The 18,770-nt window shown below is 52.5% G+C and overlaps 1 pseudogene; it reads right to left on the minus strand.

Annotated features, from left to right (window-relative positions):
* Window positions 1-468: 468 nt before the first annotated feature.
* Window positions 469-1,934, minus strand: LOC123039491 (molybdate transporter 1-like; annotated as a pseudogene).
* Window positions 1,935-18,770: the final 16,836 nt, after the last annotated feature.

Genomic DNA, 18,770 nt, shown 5'->3' on the forward strand with positions numbered 1-18,770 from the left:
CTTTTCTTTAACATAGTACATACACAAGCGCTCATATACACGTGCATAAGCCTTGCGTTGATTATAAGCCAGACGCATTTTACTTAATATGCTGAGCGAGCGTATTATGGGTGTGTCTTGTCTTTGAGTGATATAATTAGAGAGTTCATTTTTTGCGGTGGGTTTTACGTTATGGACCAGGTGTTACACCTCCATAAGCATAGAGGTCGATAATTCACACTCGGCTTATTGCTCAACACAAAGCAATATATGTTTTTTCTTGTAGTGGAATGCTGGTTTCTTTAATAGAAATTAGATATCAGAAAAGGGAATAATTACAAATGAAAACCGACACTTTCCATGCTAGCCCAACTATTTGCTACAGCAGAGAAGTGCACACTTGACGCAGATTGCCATGTAAAACATAGAGATGGGATGACGATGGATGCACGAGATGTACATGCATGCATCAGCATGAGTGTTTTGATTTCATATGGAAACTGCGAGTGCCCTGAGCAGCAGCAGGCCATGCGCGACCATGCCGCAGAGGAACCCCAGCGCGGCGCTGGAGCCGACGAGCGACACGGCGGTGCAGACGAGCATGACGAACGCCTCCGCCTTGGACGACATGTCCCTCGCCGCGATGGCCAGCTCGACGCCGGCGAACAGCAGCAGCACGCCCAGCAGCCCCACAGGGAACGCGGCGAGCACGCGCAGCACGGAGCCGCCGAGCGCCAGCCTCAGCGCCAGCTTCAGCCCACCCAGCGCCGCCACGCACGCGCCGCTGCGCCCTCCGAACTTGTACTGCCCGGCCAGCCCGCCCGCGCCGTGGCAGCACGGCATGGCGCCGAACCAGCAACCCACCAGGTTCATGGCGCCCATGGTCACCGACACCGACGTCGCCGACGCCTCTTTCTTCTCCGGGAACAGGTCGCGCGTCAGCTTGCACACCGCCACCACCGAGTTGAGCACCGAGAGCGGGATCTGCGGGATCGCGCCCTTGATCAGCCCCTGCTTCCAAGCCTCCCTCGGTATGCGCACCACGCGCATCCGCGACGGACCCGCGCGCAGCTCCCTCAGCGCCGCCGGGTGCTGGATGATGCCGAGGACCACGCCCAGCACGAACAGGATCACCGCCGACGGGATCGTCGCCGACCGCAGGCGCCGCCTCAATTTACGCAAGCGGGAAGAGCGGCCGCTATTATCCTCCTCCTGATCTCCTCCCCTTTCTTCTTCCTGGACGGCTGTGCTGTGATCGTCGCCGGCGCCGTTGACGAGGACGACGAAGAAGATGGCCACGATGGCGAGGACAAGGCCGTCGAGGCCGGCCCAGGGGCGCCGGCCGAGGGACTTGCTCTTCCCGAGGTCCTGCTCGTAGCGGATGTACTTGACGGCGGCCATGGCGAAGTTGAGCCCCTGTGCGAGCTGGATGCCGCGGACGACGGGCAGCGGCACGAACCAGTAGACGAGCTTCATGAGGCGGGTGACCCCGAGGACGAATACGAACGCCGAGGTGAGGATGCCGGCGGCCATCATCTCGGGGACCCCGAAGGAGGCGTCGGAGAGGGCGACGGCGGCGATGGTCTTCATGGGCTGGACGGGCATGGGGACGCTGTAGAGGAGTCCCGTGACGGCGTTGTAGACGCCGGTGAAGACGAGGGTGGTGCCGAGGTCGAGGCCGCGGGAGAGCGCCAGCGAGAGCACGATGGGGATGTATGTGCCAGGTCGCCCATGGCGCCGTTCAGCTCCGACCACACCGACCGGAACGCCATGTTGTCGCGCGCCCGGACAAGCAGGGACATGGCGGCGCCCCTGATCGGTTTCCTGTCGCCGTCGCCGCCTTCTAGCGCCTCCGGGTCCGCGGGGTTGACGGTGGTGGCCATGGCCGGCCGACTACCCAGTGTGTGTTACTGGTGTTGCTTTGCTTGCTTTGTGCTGTTTTTGTAGTGGCTTGTCATGGGAAGATGGTGGCCCATTGGCGCGTCAAGAGACGAACATGTAGACCATGGACATCTTCCTGCCAAGCTCATGCCGCTCTCTATTGTATTGCTCCTCCAGAGTTGACCCCAACGTATAATATGTACTACAAGCGCCCTCCCCTGAAAACGACTATGCTTATTCTCTTGCCGTCACCGGCAACCGCAGGCAAGATACTGCAAGTCACTGTCGCGATATATACCTTGAGTTGTTTGACATCTGATCAGCCACTACCGGAACAGGGCTCGATGCCGACGGCCAAATATATGCGGACGGCCCCCGTCAGTCTAATTCAGGCTATGCCGACAGCTGGGTCCAGGCCGTCGGCGTACAATGGCCGTCGGGCTACACCCCGCTATACCGACAGCTCCCGTCGGCACAGAAAAGCCGTCGGCTTAGCCCAGGCTACGCCTACAGTTATCGTCGGCATACACGGGCCGTCACCATAGCTGCAGGCCCGGCGACCCTGCTCCTGACGGGCGGCAAACGGCGTCCGAACTATGCCGACGGCGAAGACGGCCGGCCGACGGCATAGATACGGGTTCCACGTGATCGATCTAAACCGCACCGACCAAGACCTATGCCGACAGCTGCCATCGGCATAGATGACACATCGTCGATGCCCGGCGTGCTGACTGTCTGCCCCTGGCGCCGTCGGCATAGCTATAATTATTATTTTTGCATTTCATATAGAATTTTTATGTTTTTTTAGGTATTATTATTTGACTAACTTAGGATCATTGGAATTCATCTTACTCAAAGCAATAGACTTATGACGAATCTCATCTAGATTTTGCAAGGAATAGTTTGGAAATCTTTACTCAAGAAATCTTCATATAGTGTAGGCACAATCAAGAATAGGCAAGCAACTAATCAAGTTTCTAGGCAAACCTCTAATGATAAGATTAACAGTTATAAGGTTGCGGATCATGTTAATAGACTCATCAAGGATATGATGCTTAGGATCAACATGAGGTGCACAAGGGCTAGTAATGTACTTCTTCAAATGATATTCATTGAAAATCACAAGCATCTCATTTTTCCACTCATGAAGGTACTCCCCATCAAGTATAGGCACTCTATGTCTAAGACTCCCCAATGTAGACTCATCCATCTTCCTTCAATGGTGATTATACCAAAGCAATGGGGACCAATGCTCTGATACCAATTGAAAAGGATCGAGAAGAGGTGTCTAGAGGGGGGGGGTGATTAGACCCTCAACAAACAAAGTTGGCAGTTTTTAAGTTTTTCAAGTTGAGGTGATAGATTAGCACAATTTCAAGCAAATACATTACAATTCAAGCAAGCATGCAAAGAGTATATGAGCAGCGGAAAGTAAAACATGCAACTTGCAAGAAAGTACAGAGATGGGATTGGAGTGTGCAAACGCAATTGGAGACACGGATGTTTTTGACGTGGTTCCGATAGGTGGTGCTATCGTACATCCACATTGATGGAGACTTCAACCCATGGAGGGTAACGGCTGCGCGAGTCCACGTTGGGCTCCATCCACGAAGGGTCCACGAAGAAGCAACCTTGTCTATCACATCATGGCCATCGCCCACGAAGGACTTGCCTCACTACGGTAGATCTTCATGAAGTAGGCAATCTCTTTGTGACGCCCCCGACTCGACCGTACACTAATCATACACGCAAACGTGTACGATCAAGATCAGGGACTCACGGGAAGATATCACAACACAACTCTAGACACAAATTAAAATAATACAAGCTTTATATTACAAGCCAGGGGCCTCGAGGGCTCGAATACAGAAGCTCGAAAGCACAAGAGTCAGCGGAAGCAATAATATCTGAGTACATACATAAGTTAAACAAGTTTTTGCCTTAAGAAGGCTAGCACAAACATCAACGATCAAAGAGGCAAGGCCTCCTACCTGGGACCTCCTAACTACTGCTGGTCGTCGGCGGGCTCCACGTAGTAGAAGGCACCCTCTGGGTAGTAGTAGTAGTCTGCGGGGGTGGCATCATCAGGCTCCTGGGATCCACCATCTGGTTGCAACAACCAGAAAGAAGGAAGAAGGGGGAAAAGGGGAGCAAAGCAACCGTGAGTACTCATCCAAAGTACTCGCAAGCATCAAATCTATACTAAGTATGCATTTGTATCAAATGGAAGGGTTGTATCTATGGACTGAAATGCAGAATGCCAGAATAGAGGGGAAAAGCCTAGCCTATCAAAGACTAGCATCTTCACGCAGCTCTGAGCATCTTGCGGCGTGTAAAAGAGTAAAGAATAGCAGTTTATAATTGACAAGCATGTTGTAGCATTAACGCCCAGAGATCCTTCCTCGACTCCCTGCGAGAAAGCAATCCCGAAGCCACATATCCATCACATATCAAGTATCCATTTCTAGTTGTATAAGATCAGGATACAAGTCTGAACGTCCATTACCGTGGACACGGTATTCGAATATATGTCTTCCCTGCAGGGGTGCACCACATTACCCAACACGCTCGATCACTCTGGCCGGACACACCTTTCTGGGGTCAATGCCCGCCCTCGGAAGATCAACACGTCGCAGCCCTACCTAGGCTCAGCAGAGAGGTCCCCGCCGGTCTATATCCTAAGCACTCCAGGGTCTTGGGCCCATCGCCCGCAGCACTCCGGGTCGTTGTGTGCAGGGTGGATACCAGCACTGCCTCGGATGGCCAGCACAATCCGACCGTGCCACAATGCTGAACTAGACGTCTGACAAAGCTTCGGCTGATACTGCGACGTCGAGGCCCATAACTATTCTCGTGTGGTGGTTAGTGCGTAAAGGCCAAAGGCCAACTCAGAACAAATACCCAAACCTTTTAGTGCATTATTAAAAGGAGTGACGGCTGTCGGGACAAGCCCGGAGCTATCACCCCTTCCTGGGTGATACCGCTAAACAGCCAGCCGCCACTGTCACATCGCACGGGTGCTCTCCGGGCCCGCTCGGCTATCACAACGGTCTCTAGTAAAATCAAGGTAACTGTGTGTCCAGACATCAAGGGGAAAACCCGAGGAATCACCCCCGGAGGATTCCACTCAATGTAATAATCAAGGTGAACGTAAGAGGGACCACCCTCGAGGTTCACACTTGAGGTGTTGAATGATAGAGCCGTATCGGGAATGGTGAAAGAGGAAATCACCCTCGATGACCACGACCGAATAGCTACACTATAGAATTATCATCACGAGTGCGTTATGAGGGATCACCCTCGGCACTCGATAGTAGCTCTGCAAAGTCGAGCAACTAAAGGGGCGTGATGTGATATGAGGTGTCGGGCTCTGGTCATCGATCATGTCGATCGAGGCGTCGATGATGAAGCAGGGGCAACAAGGACAAGTGGGGGTCACTGATGGATCACTAGCCAACCTATACTAAGTAGTTTAGGATAAGCAGGTAGGTAACAATAAGCAGGTACAAAAGTAGGCTATGCATCAGAATAGGAGCAATCAAATACAGTAGCAAAATCTAATGCAAGCATGAGAGTATAGAATGGGCGATATTGGGATGATCAAAGGGGGGGCTTGCTTGGAAGCTCCGCTGAAACGGAAGAAGGGTCGTCGTCGACGTAGTCGATCACATGGGCATCAGCAGCGGTCACGGGGTCTACCAGAGGGAAGAGGGGGAAGAAACAGTAAATACACGCAAACATATGCACAACATGATTATAAGCAGGGCTAGAGGTGTTCTAACGCAGTGCTAGGCGTTACTGGCGAAGGGGGAAACATTCGGGAAAGTATCCCGGTTCCGGACATCTGTCAGACAGATGAACCGGAGGGGAAAAGGTGCATGTTTGCTATGCTAGGGACGTGTGGCAGACGAACGGACCGCGTATCCGGATTCGCCTCAAAATTCTGAGCAACTTTCATGTAGAAAACTTGCAATCAGCGACAGGTCTCCTTTTGTGGGGGGCGGGTTTGGCTAGCGACCAAAACCTAGCTGGCGCCGCCAAGAGAGCCATCTTTCCGGCGCCGTTTTTCGGCGGCTCTCCTCCGCCGGTGACCTCTTGGTCATCGGTCATGAGGGGGGTCGTCGGATCCCGTGCGTGCGGATCGTTTTTGCTTTAGGTTTAGAGCCCTAATAGCTTAGGTTTTTAGATCGTCTGGCGTCTTGGCTTCGACGGCAGCGACGACGATGCTGAATAAAGAAGCTCCAGGTTCTTCTCCGGTGAGGTGATCGTCTCTTTGCTCGGTGATGGATTTGGGAACCAGTCTGTTCAAGCGGGGATATCGTGGCGGCGACGACATCCTTGTGGTGAACTTGTGTCCTCGGGCTCCGCCGTTGCGACGATGTCTGCTCCAGCGTCGGCGCAGAGCTTGGGAGGTAGTTCGGGAGAAGATGCAGATTGTGATCTGCATCGACGACATCTGGAAGACAGAACATGTGCTGGGTTCGTGGTTGATGGATGGCAGGTATGGTTTCCTACTTCGGCGTCTTAGTCGTTGTGGGGTCTCAGATCTGGAGTTTGATAGCGTGTACGGGGTGTTGCCCCGGTCTGATTCATTCAACGACAATGGCTTCATCTTTTGTGAGCCACCATGGAGGTCTGCAAAGCTGCATATCAGCGATGGAGCCACGTCGAGCTCGGGTGAGGAGGTGATCCGTCATTTTTTTCTTTGGTGGCTGCTGTGGTGGTGCCGGAGGCAAGTGACGGATATTGGTGTCAAGCTTAGCAATGTTCTACTATCTTTTCAGTTTTGTCATGTCGGTCTATACGTGACTTGTAATTTGATCTTTATGATATGAATGAGACACGTATTACCATGCAAAAAAATGTAGAAAACTTTTTCATCCGAGCTACGGTTTAATTTCTACGAATTTTCAAAGGTTTAAACAATATTCTAGATTTATTATTAATTTGAAATAAAATAGAAAAACTGCTAAGTGCACCCGGTGTAGTGCACCCAGAGTGCACCCAAGGGCTGACCAATGGGTCCAGGGGGTCCCAGTTGACCAGTCAATGTTTGACTGGTCAACAGGGGGTGGGGTCCCCCTGTCATAGACTGATTAGCCTATCCTAACAGTTTAGTTAACTAAACTAGTGACTAGGCTAATTAATCCCGAGTTAATTAAGCTAATTAACTATTTAATTAATTATTTAACTAATTAATTCATTTCTATCTATTATTATTATTTATTATTATTTTTTAATCTTTTAAAGGCCAGGGCAACAGGGGCCCGCTGGCAGTGGCATTAGGCCAGCGGAGCGGGGCAGGGTCAACGGGCAGGCGCGCCCGAGACCGAGGCCACCAGGGGCGCTGGCCACGGCAACGATCAGAGGGGCCGCAGCCACGGCGCAGTCGGCCGGGCTGCGAGCGGCGCCGGCGAGGTGAACGAGCGGCGGGTGGGGCGCCGGGTGCGGCGGGGAGCAGCACGGGTGGGCAAGTGCGGCCCAAGGCGAGGCAGGTCGCACGGGTGCCGCGAGCTTCGGCCATGGCGCCAGCGGAGGCGGGCACCAGCGGCAGCGGGGCCGCGCGGATGAGCCGAGGCGAGGCGGGCGCGCACACGGTCGGCGCGGGAGCGAGGCTCACGGCGCGACGATGGTGGTGCTCAGAATCGGCGCGGTTGGGCGCAGGTGCGCGCGGTCAGGCCGCGACCCGGACGCGGCGAGGGACGTGGGGAATGCAACGACCGCAAGCTCCTCAGGAGCTCGGGCTTGACGACGGGAGCGGCACGGCTGAACACGTGAATTCGCGGGAGCAGCAGCAGCGAAACAACAGCACAGGGAGCATGGTCCATGACGAGCACGAGCTCGGGCGGCGGTGATGCACGGCGTCTATAGCGAGGGGGAAGGAAGGGGAACAGAGGAGGGGGGCCTTACCGGGCCCTGTAGGTGTGCAAAAGCGTGCGCGAGGAGGAGTCGGGGAGGCGCCAGAGCTCGGGGTAGCCGTCACGGAGGCGGTTGGGGTCGGGACGACGACCGCGAGCTTCGGCTTCGGGCGTCGGCCTCGCCGACGCGGGTGTCCAGATCGGGAAGATGGGCGAGAGGGGCGAATGGGGATCTAGGGTTCGTCCCGGGTGAGGGGGCGACGTCTTATAGTCGAGGGGCGCCGGGTAATGGCCGCCAAGGCGACGGTCGGTGCCGTGGCAGGCATCGGCGCTGCCCACGATCCCCCCGTGAATAGGGAGGGGGAGGCAGTGCGCGGGTGGGCTGGCTAGGGGCCAGTTGGCCCAAGGCCAGACGGAACAGTGGGGGGCTTTTCCTTTTATTCTTCTACGTATTTTGTTTTGATTTCTTTTTATAGTTTTCTGTTTTCAACTAAGTTTCCTTTCACGTATTTATTTTTTTGTTTTCTAAAATATAAACCTAGCCTCACAATTTGTATTACTACTTAGGCCACTGCCCTAATTAATTTGGCACAATAATAAAATAGGTTTTTATTCTTTTTATTATTTAAAGGCATTCAATAATTGTTTTAGTCACCGTTTTATTCACCAAAGAGCATTTAAATATTTTTACAAAAATGTTGGGTCAGCACCATAATTGGTTATGGAATATTTTCCACACTTTGAACATTTTAATTTTGATATTTGAAAAACTTCGTTGTTTGACTTTATTTTAAATTTGAAATTTGAATTGGTTTGAACCAACGTGGGACCTAGCAACAGTAAAAGTGATGACATGGTATCATTAGCATGGAATTACTGTAGCTTAATTATCCGAGCGTTACAAATCTCCGTACAAGAAATCTCATCCTGAGATTTAGGAGGTAGAAGGAGACAGAGCGAGGTATTCATCTCAAAGATGATCCCCGAGTTCCCAAGTGGCTTCATATTCAGAAGGATTTGACCACTAATTTTTTTTGAATTTTTAAAGCCCTCTGACGATGCGACGTTCAGTTAGACCGAGAACGCGGACCGGACTGATACTTCAGGCATCAAAGTAGAAATTTTCATGCATCCAAGGAATAAATCCGTGCTTCGGCATTCCGAACAAGATGAGCATGGTAGCTCACTATCTCACTTGACGGATGTAGTAGATGCACGGTTTTAGTGGCGCAAATGATAGAAGCGGTATGCGTCTTCAACCATTCCATTCCCAGGATGAGGTCGATATTGGACGACTTCAAAACAATGGGGGAAACATGGAATTGCATCCCTTCAATTTCAACGGGGACGTTGAGACTAACCATGGTGATTCGACATTGGCCCGCGGGGGTGTGTACCACTAGCGGGTTGTTCATTTCTTCGAACTTAAGGCCATGCATGGATGCAAAATCTTCGGATATGAAAGAATGCGATGCGCCTGAATCGAATAAAACAGAAGCTGGTACTGAGTTAACAAGAAGAGTACTCAACACAGTAGCAGGCTGGTCCTGAGCTTCATTCAGATCAATGTGGTTGGCTTGACCACGACCATAAGGTCTGATATTGTTGTTGCGGGGTTGATTGTTACCACGGCCAGTTTGAGGAAGTGCAAGCTGGTATTGATTCTGAGAGCAGTCCCTGGCATGGTGTCCTGGTTGACCACACTTGAAGCATAGCCCATCATTGGGACGGGAAGCAGGAGTTTGAAGTCTCGGCTGTCCAGGTGGTGGAGGAGGCAGACGAGGTGCAACATGGGTCTGTCTTGGTGCAGGGGCAGCTGATGGATACATGCTATGGGGGATCCATATCTTACACTTCTGCGATGACGGGCCCAAAGATGAACCCGCATCACGGTTGCGCCTGAGGGATCTGTGGTGCTCCTGCAGACCAGTTTCGACCTGAATGGCCTTGTTCACCAAGGTGGCGAAATCCGCAAAGTCATGCACGAGGAGCGCTAGCTTCATATCGGCTTGAAGTCCATCATGAAACTTTTCCTGTTTACGTGCATCAGTGGCAATGTCATCTCCAGCATAGCGGGACAAGTCAAGGAACTCCCGCTGATAAGCATCCACAGTCTTGTTACCTTGGGTGAGGTTGCGGAACTCGCGCTTCTTCCTGTCCATAATTCCTTGAGGAATGAAGCAGGCACGAAAAGCAGCTTGGAAATCTGGCCAAGTGATGACCGTTTCAGCAGGTAAGGAGCGCTCGTGGCTGTCCCACCATTGAGCAGCGGGACCCTTCAGATAATATGCCGCAAAGGTGACATAGCTGGCAAGGGCTACACCAGCAGACTCTAGCTCGAAAGTGATGTCATGCAGCCAGTCGTCAGCATCAAGTGGCTGAGTTGAGCTGCGGTAGATGCTTGGGTTGAGATGTGCAAAGTCGTTCGGTGTCACAGTTGCTGGCTACTGGTTCAAGTTGGGGCGAGGAAACTGAGCTATCACTCCTTCCATGAACTGGCGGCTCAGCTCAAACTGTTGGATCATACCAGCCATGTATTTAGGCGGTGGTGGGGCGTTGCCACCACAACCACGACCAGCGGGTCTAACCATCCTGCTAACATGTAACATGGGTAGTTCAGCATGAAGAAATTTGCAAAAATAATGATCCATTCATGACGAAACATGCATACTGAAGGAAGTTCGATAGATACTACATAGTAGCCAAACATGACATACAGATCCATACATAAGTTCGATTACAAGCCATAAGTAGTAGTTCAGAAAGGAAAGGTAGGCTAGACCAACTAGGCGGCGCACAGGCACGCGGTGGAGGGATACAATAACGCGACATAGCGATCTGCTACATCAACGTCGGAGAAAACCTCTGAAGTCAGGCAGCTGTCGGTGAAGAAAAGCCCGGCGGTGCTCGAGGGAAGGAGGCTGCATGCCGTGGCGGCTCTCGTGTACCAGCTGATCTCCAGGCCGAAGAAGAGGTCCACGAGCGGGTAAGGAATGAACAAAGGAAGAACCGCTGCGGTACCCAGTGGATGCATCCGCGCCAGAGTGTCGTAGTGGCGCGCACGCGTGGCGTACAACTCAACAGTCAGAGCTCGAACAGTGCGATCCAGAACCTCAATGTATCGAACCATATACTGAGGGTCGTACCGACGACTCACGTAGGGGGTACACACAGCAGTGTACCACCTAGTATCATCCCCAGCTGGTGGGTACGGGAAGTATCTGAACCTAGTCTCCTCCAAGCGTGGATGCTCTCTACGGAGGCTGGTGATAGCAACATAGGCAACCTCCTGTACTGTCATCTCGACAGTCACTCCAATACCCTCAAAAGTATGCAACTCGTGGGTGGAGTTGTTCTGCCGATCATAGATATCAACCTTAGCGTGATACATCTCCTAGTTGAACTCGCGGTAGAGCTCGTACACAGTGTACTAAGGATACCAGCGATATCCCAGCAAGGTCAAGAGGTCGACCAGAATGGCCGGGAACCCAGGTGTACCAATCGCCATGGTCTGGCGAACGATCTGCATTGCGGGATGCATCTGAAACAAGGAAGTTCAAGGATGTCAAATGACGATGCAAGTATTATTCCAAATACAATTCAAAGAAATAGTTGTAGATAATCCAGCTCTCCGGGTGAATGTGATTACGAGATCCTAATGTTGGAGTTAGTAAAATCATTTAACCCGAGTAGAAGAGAGATCAGAGTCCCGGAGTATAGACGAGGAGTAAAAGATCCTAATACCACCCAATGGCGACGTGGGCCGATAAGCCACACAGCCATGTTAGTAAATCAGTTTTTCCAAAGACTAGACTCAACTTCGGCCAAGGAGTTGGAAAGGGGGATCCTACAGGCAGTAGGCTCTGATAGCAACTTGTGACGCCCCCGAATCGACCGTACACTAATCATACACGCAAACGTGTACGATCAAGATCAAGGACTCACGGGAAGATATCACAACACAACTCTAGACACAAATTAAAATAATACAAGCTTTATATTACAAGCCAGGGGCCTCGAGGGCTCGAATACAGAGTCTCGAAAGCACAAGAGTTAGCGGAAGCAACAATATCTGAGTACAAACATAAGTTAAACAAGTTTTTGCCTTAAGAAGGCTAGCACAAACACCAACGATTGAAGAGGCAAGGCCTCCTGCTCGGGACCTCCTAACTACTCCTGGTCATCGGCGGGCTCCACATAGTAGAAGGCACCCTCTGGGTAGTAGTAGTAGTCTACGGGGGTGGCATCATCTGGCTCCTGGGATCCACCATCTGGTTGCAACAACCAGAAAGAAGGAAGAAGGGGGGAAAGGGGATCAAAGCAACCGTGAGTACTCATCCAAAGTACTCGCAATCATCAGATCTATACTAAGTATGCATTTGTATCAAATGGAAGGGTTGTATCTGTGGACTGAACTGCAGAATGCCAGAATAGAGGGGGAAAGCCTAGCATATTGAAGACTAGCATCTTCACACAGCTCCGAGCATCTTGCAGCATGTAGAAGAGTAAAGAATATCAGTTTATAATTAACAACCATGTTGTAGCATTAACGCCTAGAGATCCTTCCTCGACTCCCTGCGAGAAAGCAATCCCGGAGCCACATATCCATCACATATCAAGTATCCATTTCTAGTTGTATAAGATCAGGATCCAAGTCTGAACGTCCATTATCGTGGACACGGTATTCGAATATATGTCTTCCCTGCAGGGGTGCACCATGTTACCCAACACGCTCGATCACTCTGGCCGGACACACGTTTCTAGGGTCAACGCTCGCCCTCGGAAGATCAACACGTCGCAGCCCTACCTAGGCTCAGCAGAGAGGTGCCCGACGGTTTACATCCTAAGCACTCCGGGGTCTTGGGCCCATCGCCCATAGCACTCCGGGTCATTGTGTGCAGGGTGGATATCAGCACCGCCTCGGATGGCCAGCACGATCCGACCATGCCACAATGCTGAACTGGACGTCTGACAAAGCTTCGGCTGATACTACGACGTCGAGGCCAATAACTATTCTCGCGTGGTGGTTAGTGCGTAAATGCCAAAGGCCAACTCAGAACAAATACCCAAACCTGTTAGTGCATTATTAAAAGGAGTGACGGCTGTCGAGACAAGCCCGGAGCTATCACCCCTTCCCGGGTGATACCGCTAAACAGCCAGCCGCCACTGTCACATCGCACGGGTGCTCTCCAGGCCCGCCCGGCTATCACAACGGTCTCTAGTAAAGTCAAGGTAACTGTGTGTCCAGACATCAAGGGGAAAACCCGAGGAATCACCCCCGGAGGATTCCACTCAATGTAATCATCAAGGTGAACGTAAGAGGGACCACCCTCGAGGTTCACACTTGAGGTGTTGAACGATAGAGCCGTATCGGGAATGGTGAAAGAGGAAATCACCCTCGATGACCACGACCGAATAGCTACACTACAGAATTATCATCAGGAGTGCGTTATGAGGGATCACCCTCGGCACTCGATAGTAGCTCTGCAAAGTCGAGCAACTAAAGGGGTGTGATGTGATATGAGGTGTCGGGCTCTGGTCATCGATCATGTCGATCGAGGAGTCGATGATGAAGCAGGGGCAACAAGGACAAGTGGGGGTCACTGATGGATCACTAGCCAACCTATACTAAGTAGTTTAGGATAAGCAGGTAGGTAACAATAAGCAGGTACAAAAGCAGGCTACGTATCAGAATAGGAGCAATCAAATACAGTAGCAAAATCTAATGCAAGAATGAGAGTATAGAATGGGCGATATTGGGATGATCAAAGGGAGGGCTTGCCTGGAAGCTCCGCTCAAACGGAAGAAGGGTCGTCGTCGACGTAGTTGATCACAGGGGCATCAGCAGCGGTCACGGGGTCTACCGGAGGGAAGAGGAGGAAGAAACAGTAAATACACGCAAACATATTCACAACATGATTATAAGCGGGGCTAGAGGTGTTCTAACGCAGTGCTAGGCATTACTGGCGAAGGGGGAAACATCTGGGAAAGTATCCCGGTTCCGGACATCTGCCAGACAAATGAACCGGAGGGGAAAAGTTGCATGTTTGCTATGCTAGGGACATGTGGCAGACGAACGGATCGCGATTCCGGATTCGTGTCGAAATTCTGAGCAACTTTCATGTAGAAAACTTTTTCATCCGAGCTACGGTTTAATTTCTACGATTTTTCAAAGGTTTAGACAATATTCTATATTTATTATTAATTCGAATTAAAATAGCAAAACTGCTAAGTGCACCCGGTGTAGTGCACCCAGAGTGCACCCAGGGGCTGACCAATGGGTCTAGGGGGTCCCAGTTGACTAGTCAATGTTTGACTGGTAAACAGGGGGTGGGGTCCCCCTGTCATATACTGATTAGCCTAGCCTAATAGTTTAGTTAACTAAACTAGTGATTAGACTAATTAATCCCGAGTTAATTAAGCTAATTAACTAATTAATTGATTGATTAATTAATTAACTAATTAATTCATTTCTATTTATTATTATTTATTATTATTACTTTTTTAATCTTTTAAAGGCCAGGGCAATAGGGGCCCGCTAGCATTGGCATTAGGCCAGCGGGGCGGGGCGAGTCAACGGGCAGGCGCGCCCAAGACCGAGGCCACCAGGGGCGCTGGCCACGGCAATGGCCGGAGGGGCCGCAGCCACGGCGCGGTCGGCCGGGCTGCGAGCGGCACCGGCGAGGTGATAGAGCGGCGGGTGGGGCGCCGGGTGCGGCGGGGAGTAGCACGGGGTGGGCAGGTGCGGCTCAAGGCGAGGCAGTTCACGCGGGCGTCCCGAGCTTTGGCCATGGCGCCAGCGGAGGCGGGCACCAGCGGCAGCGGGGCCGCGCGGATGAGCCGGGGCGAGGCGGGCGCGCACACGGACGGCGCGGGAGCGAGGCTCATCATGCGGCGATGGTGGTGCTCATAATCGGCGCGGTTGGGCGCAGGTGCGCGCGGTCAGGCCGCGACCGGACGCGGCCAGGGACGTGGGGAATGCGATGACCGCGAGCTCCTCGGGAGCTCGGGCGTGACGACAGGAGCGGCAGGGCTGCACGCGTGATTTCACAGGAGCAGCAGCAGTGGAACAGCAGCACAGGGAGCACGGTCCATGATGAGCACGAGCTCGGGCGGCAGTGATGCACGGCGTCTATAGCGAGGGGGAAGGAAGGGGACCAGAGGAGGGGGCCTCACCGGGCCCTCTAGGTGTGCAAAAGCGTGCGTGAGGAGGAGTCGAGGAGGCACCAGAGCTCGGGGTAGCCGCCGGGGAGGCGGTTGGGGTCGGGACGACGACCGCGAGCTTCGGCTTCGGGCGTCGGCCTCGCCAACGCGGGTGTCCAGATCGGGGTGATGGGCGAGAGGGGAGAATGGGGATCTGGGGTTCGTCCCGAGCGAGGGGGCGACGTCTTATAGACGAGGGGCGCTGGGCGATGGCCGCCACTGCGACGGCCGGTGCCGTGGCAGGCATCGGCGCTGCCCACGACCCCCCCCGTGAACTGGGAGGGGGGAGGCAGTGCGCGGGTGGGCTGGCTAGGGGCCAGTTGGCCCAGGGCCAGAGGGAACAGTGGGGGCTTTACCTTTTATTCTTCTACATATTTTGTTTTGTTTTCTTTTTATAGTTTTCTGTTTTCAACTAAGTTTCCTTTCACGTATTTATTTTTTTGTTTTCTAAAATATAAACCTAGCCTCACAATTTGTATTACTACTTAGGCCACTACCCTAATTAATTTGGCACAATAATAAAATAGGTTTGTATTCTTTTTATTATTTAAAGGCATTCAATAATTGTTTTAGTCACCGTTTTATTCACCAAAGAGCATTTAAATATTTTTACAAAAATGTTGGGTCAGCACCATAATTGGTTATGGAATATTTGCCACACTTTGAACATTTTAATTTTGACATTTGAAAAACTTTCATTGTTTGACTTTATTTTAAATTTGAAATTTGAATTGGTTTGAACCAACGTGGGACCTAGCAACAGTAAAAGTGATGACATGGTATCATTAGCATGGAATCACTGTAGCTTAATTATCCGGGTGTTACACTCTTTGCCCTTATAAACTCCTTGGTTCAACTGCACAATCTTGTCGGAGGCTCCGAAGTGACACCTAACCAATCTAGGAGACACCACTCTCCAAAAGATAATAGATGGTGTGTTGATGATGAACTCCTTGCTCTTGTGCTTCAAATGATAGTCTCCCCAACACTCAACTCTTTCTCATAGGATTGGATTTGGTGGAAAGATGATTTGAGTGGAAAGCAACTTGGGGAAGGCTAGAGATTAAGATTCATATGGTAGGATTGGAATATCTTGGTCCCAACACATGAGTAGGTGGTTCTTTCTCAGAAAATGTATGCTGGAAGTGTAGGTACGTTCTGATGGCTTTCACCACGAATGAGGAGAGGCTGGAGGGGTATATATAGCCTCCACACAAAATCTAATCTTTACACACAATTTACCAATCTCGGTGGGACAGAATCAGAAAACTCGGTCAGACCGATTTAGTTCATAATGTGACCGTTAGGCATTTTGGTGGGATCGATACGTCAACTCGGTGGGACCGATTGCATTAGGATTAGGGCATAACATTTGACCGATTACACAAACTTGATGGGACCAACTTTGGTAATAAGCTAACCAGAGAGTTGGTCGGGCAAACTCGACGATTCGCTCATCTCGGTGGGACCGAAATGTTACGAAGAGGAAACAGAGAGTTTGCATTGCGAACTCGGTGGGACTGATCGCTTCATCTCGGTTAGACCGAAATGTTACGAAGGGAAACAGAGAGTTTGCAATCCCATCTCGGTGAGACCGAGATCCCTATCGATGAGACCGAAGTGACTAGGGTTTCTGTGTCGGGGAAACTGATCCTCGAACACCTATGGGGCCGGCGGACTGGGCCCCTTTCGGTTCGGCGGGGGGCGGAGATCGCACGAAGAGCAGATCGAGGCGAAGCACACGAGCAGTTTACCCATCTTCGGAGCTCTCCGGAGAGATAACACTCCTACTGCTGCTTGTCTGGTTGTATTATCTGGTGTTCTTGCTCTCCAAAGCGAGAGTGTGATGTTCTCTGGGCTACGGATGGATCGAAGCAAACTATCTGAGGCTTCGAACCTCTGAGCCGAACCCCCCCTACGTTGCGCATGGGCCTCCTTTTATACGCTAAAGGGATCACCGATAGGTGGCAACGCAGAGGAGGGTAGAAACGTAAAAAGCGAGGTAGTTGATACAGTTGCTTGTACAGTGCCCCCTACCTAACCCTGATGGCAGGGGACAAGGGCATTAAATGCCCGTCTGAGTCGCCCGAACAGTGCAGAAAAGGACCGTTAGGGGCGCCACCGATCGCCACGATGGCGATCTTGTCAGCTTCGCATGCCACTGCGCACCGCTGGCTGCACAGCCTCCCGCCACGCACGCCCGGAGAGGCCCCCAGAGCGACACGTTGGTGGATGCGCTGGAGCATGGACGCAGAGTGGCCGCCTGCCGCGGCAAGCGCCTTGCCGCTGTTGTTATCTTGTCGGGTCCGGAAGCTTGTCGCTCACCGGGCTTCGAAGTACCTTGGTTTGTCTTCCCGGCAAGCTCCTCTTGCCGGGGCCTTGTTGCCTTGCCGGAGCGCGTGGCGCGTCGCGGCAAGTTCATTGGAGCGTCTTGGTTGGCCTTCCCGGCAAGCTCCTCTTGCCGGGGTCTTGTCTCCTTAGCCTAAATACTTTGTTCTTGGATGGCTCCAGGGGAACCTTGGGGGGATCTTGGCTATCACCCTGGAAGCCTTTGCCGCGGGGTGCTGCAACTGCCCATGCACAAGTTCGGGGTACTAGGGTACCCCTAATCTAGTACACCGAGAGGAGCCCCCGGGCCTGGGACAGACACGGTGCCGAGCGCTGTTGGGCCAGGCCCAATACAGGGCACGGGCACACGCGGGCTGGGCCACGCCAATCTTGTTCCGTATCTACCGCACTCTCCCATAATGGCACGCGTTGATTGCGGCATCGTGGGAGATATCGTGGGTGGTTGTTTAAGCGGAAGGCCGAAACGTCCGCCCTGTCCCTCTTTATAAGCAGAGGAAACAGGGGCAGTTCGTTCCCTCTCGCTGCTTGCTGCTACTCCTTCACAAACTCCGCCGCTCCCCCCTTCTCCTCGAAGCCGAGAGAGCAGCGCTCCGCTCCCCCCATTGCCACCAGCATCACCACACCGTCGACCTTCTCCACCACCTCCGCCATGGCCCCGAAAGGCGACAAGGGAAAGGGTGTGAAGTCGGCCGAGGCGCAGCGGCTCGCGGCGCTGCGGAAGGAGCGGGTGATCTTCACCCCCCAGCTCGGAGTGCAGGAGCTGAGGGAGTACTTCTACCTCTTTTGGGCGACGGAGACACGTGCGCATCCGCGCACGAGGGTACTCCCGGCTGCTGCCTCGGAGTCGGCTCCAAATGGGTACCCGTTCTTCCCGCTATTCTTCTACTGCGGGCTCTGCCCGCCCTTCTCGGAATTCTTTTGTGACATTATGAACACGTATGGCTTCCGCCTCCTTGACTTCACCCCCAATGTTGTCTTGACCATGGCAGTTTTCGCACACTTGTGTGAAAACTTTGTCGGAGTCCACCCTAGTGTAGCCCTTTTCCGCCACTTCTTCATACCTCGGGTAGAGAGAGGAGAGCCGCTTGCCGGAGGGATTGCCTGGGTCTCGAGAGTCGGCAAGAAAGAGGCGTACTTGGAGGGTGAGCTTCGCAGCAAGTGGGAGGAGTGGAGAGCGGAGTGGTGTTGGATCGTCGAGGAGGATCCGCAGCCCTTCACCGCCGTGCGCCAAACTCCAATAGTGCGCGGTAATGACTGGAGCAACATGGCCCCGGAAGACGAGAGGCTGAAGATCGCCATCACTAGGATTCTTCGCCTCAGGCTTGCCGGGCTCACCGTAGGTGCTGTCGGGGCAGATTTCCTCCGCCGCCGCATTGCCCCCCTGCAGGAGAGGAGGAGGCCCGCCTGGGAATTCAAGAATTCGGCGGACATCATGAGGCTGCGGCCGGGCCTGAACTACAACTTCACTGTCTTGGAGTTGGATGCAATGCTCTTGGAGTT

This window comes from Triticum aestivum, chromosome 2B, assembly GCF_018294505.1.
Source record: "Triticum aestivum cultivar Chinese Spring chromosome 2B, IWGSC CS RefSeq v2.1, whole genome shotgun sequence".
Taxonomy (NCBI): domain Eukaryota; kingdom Viridiplantae; phylum Streptophyta; class Magnoliopsida; order Poales; family Poaceae; genus Triticum; species Triticum aestivum.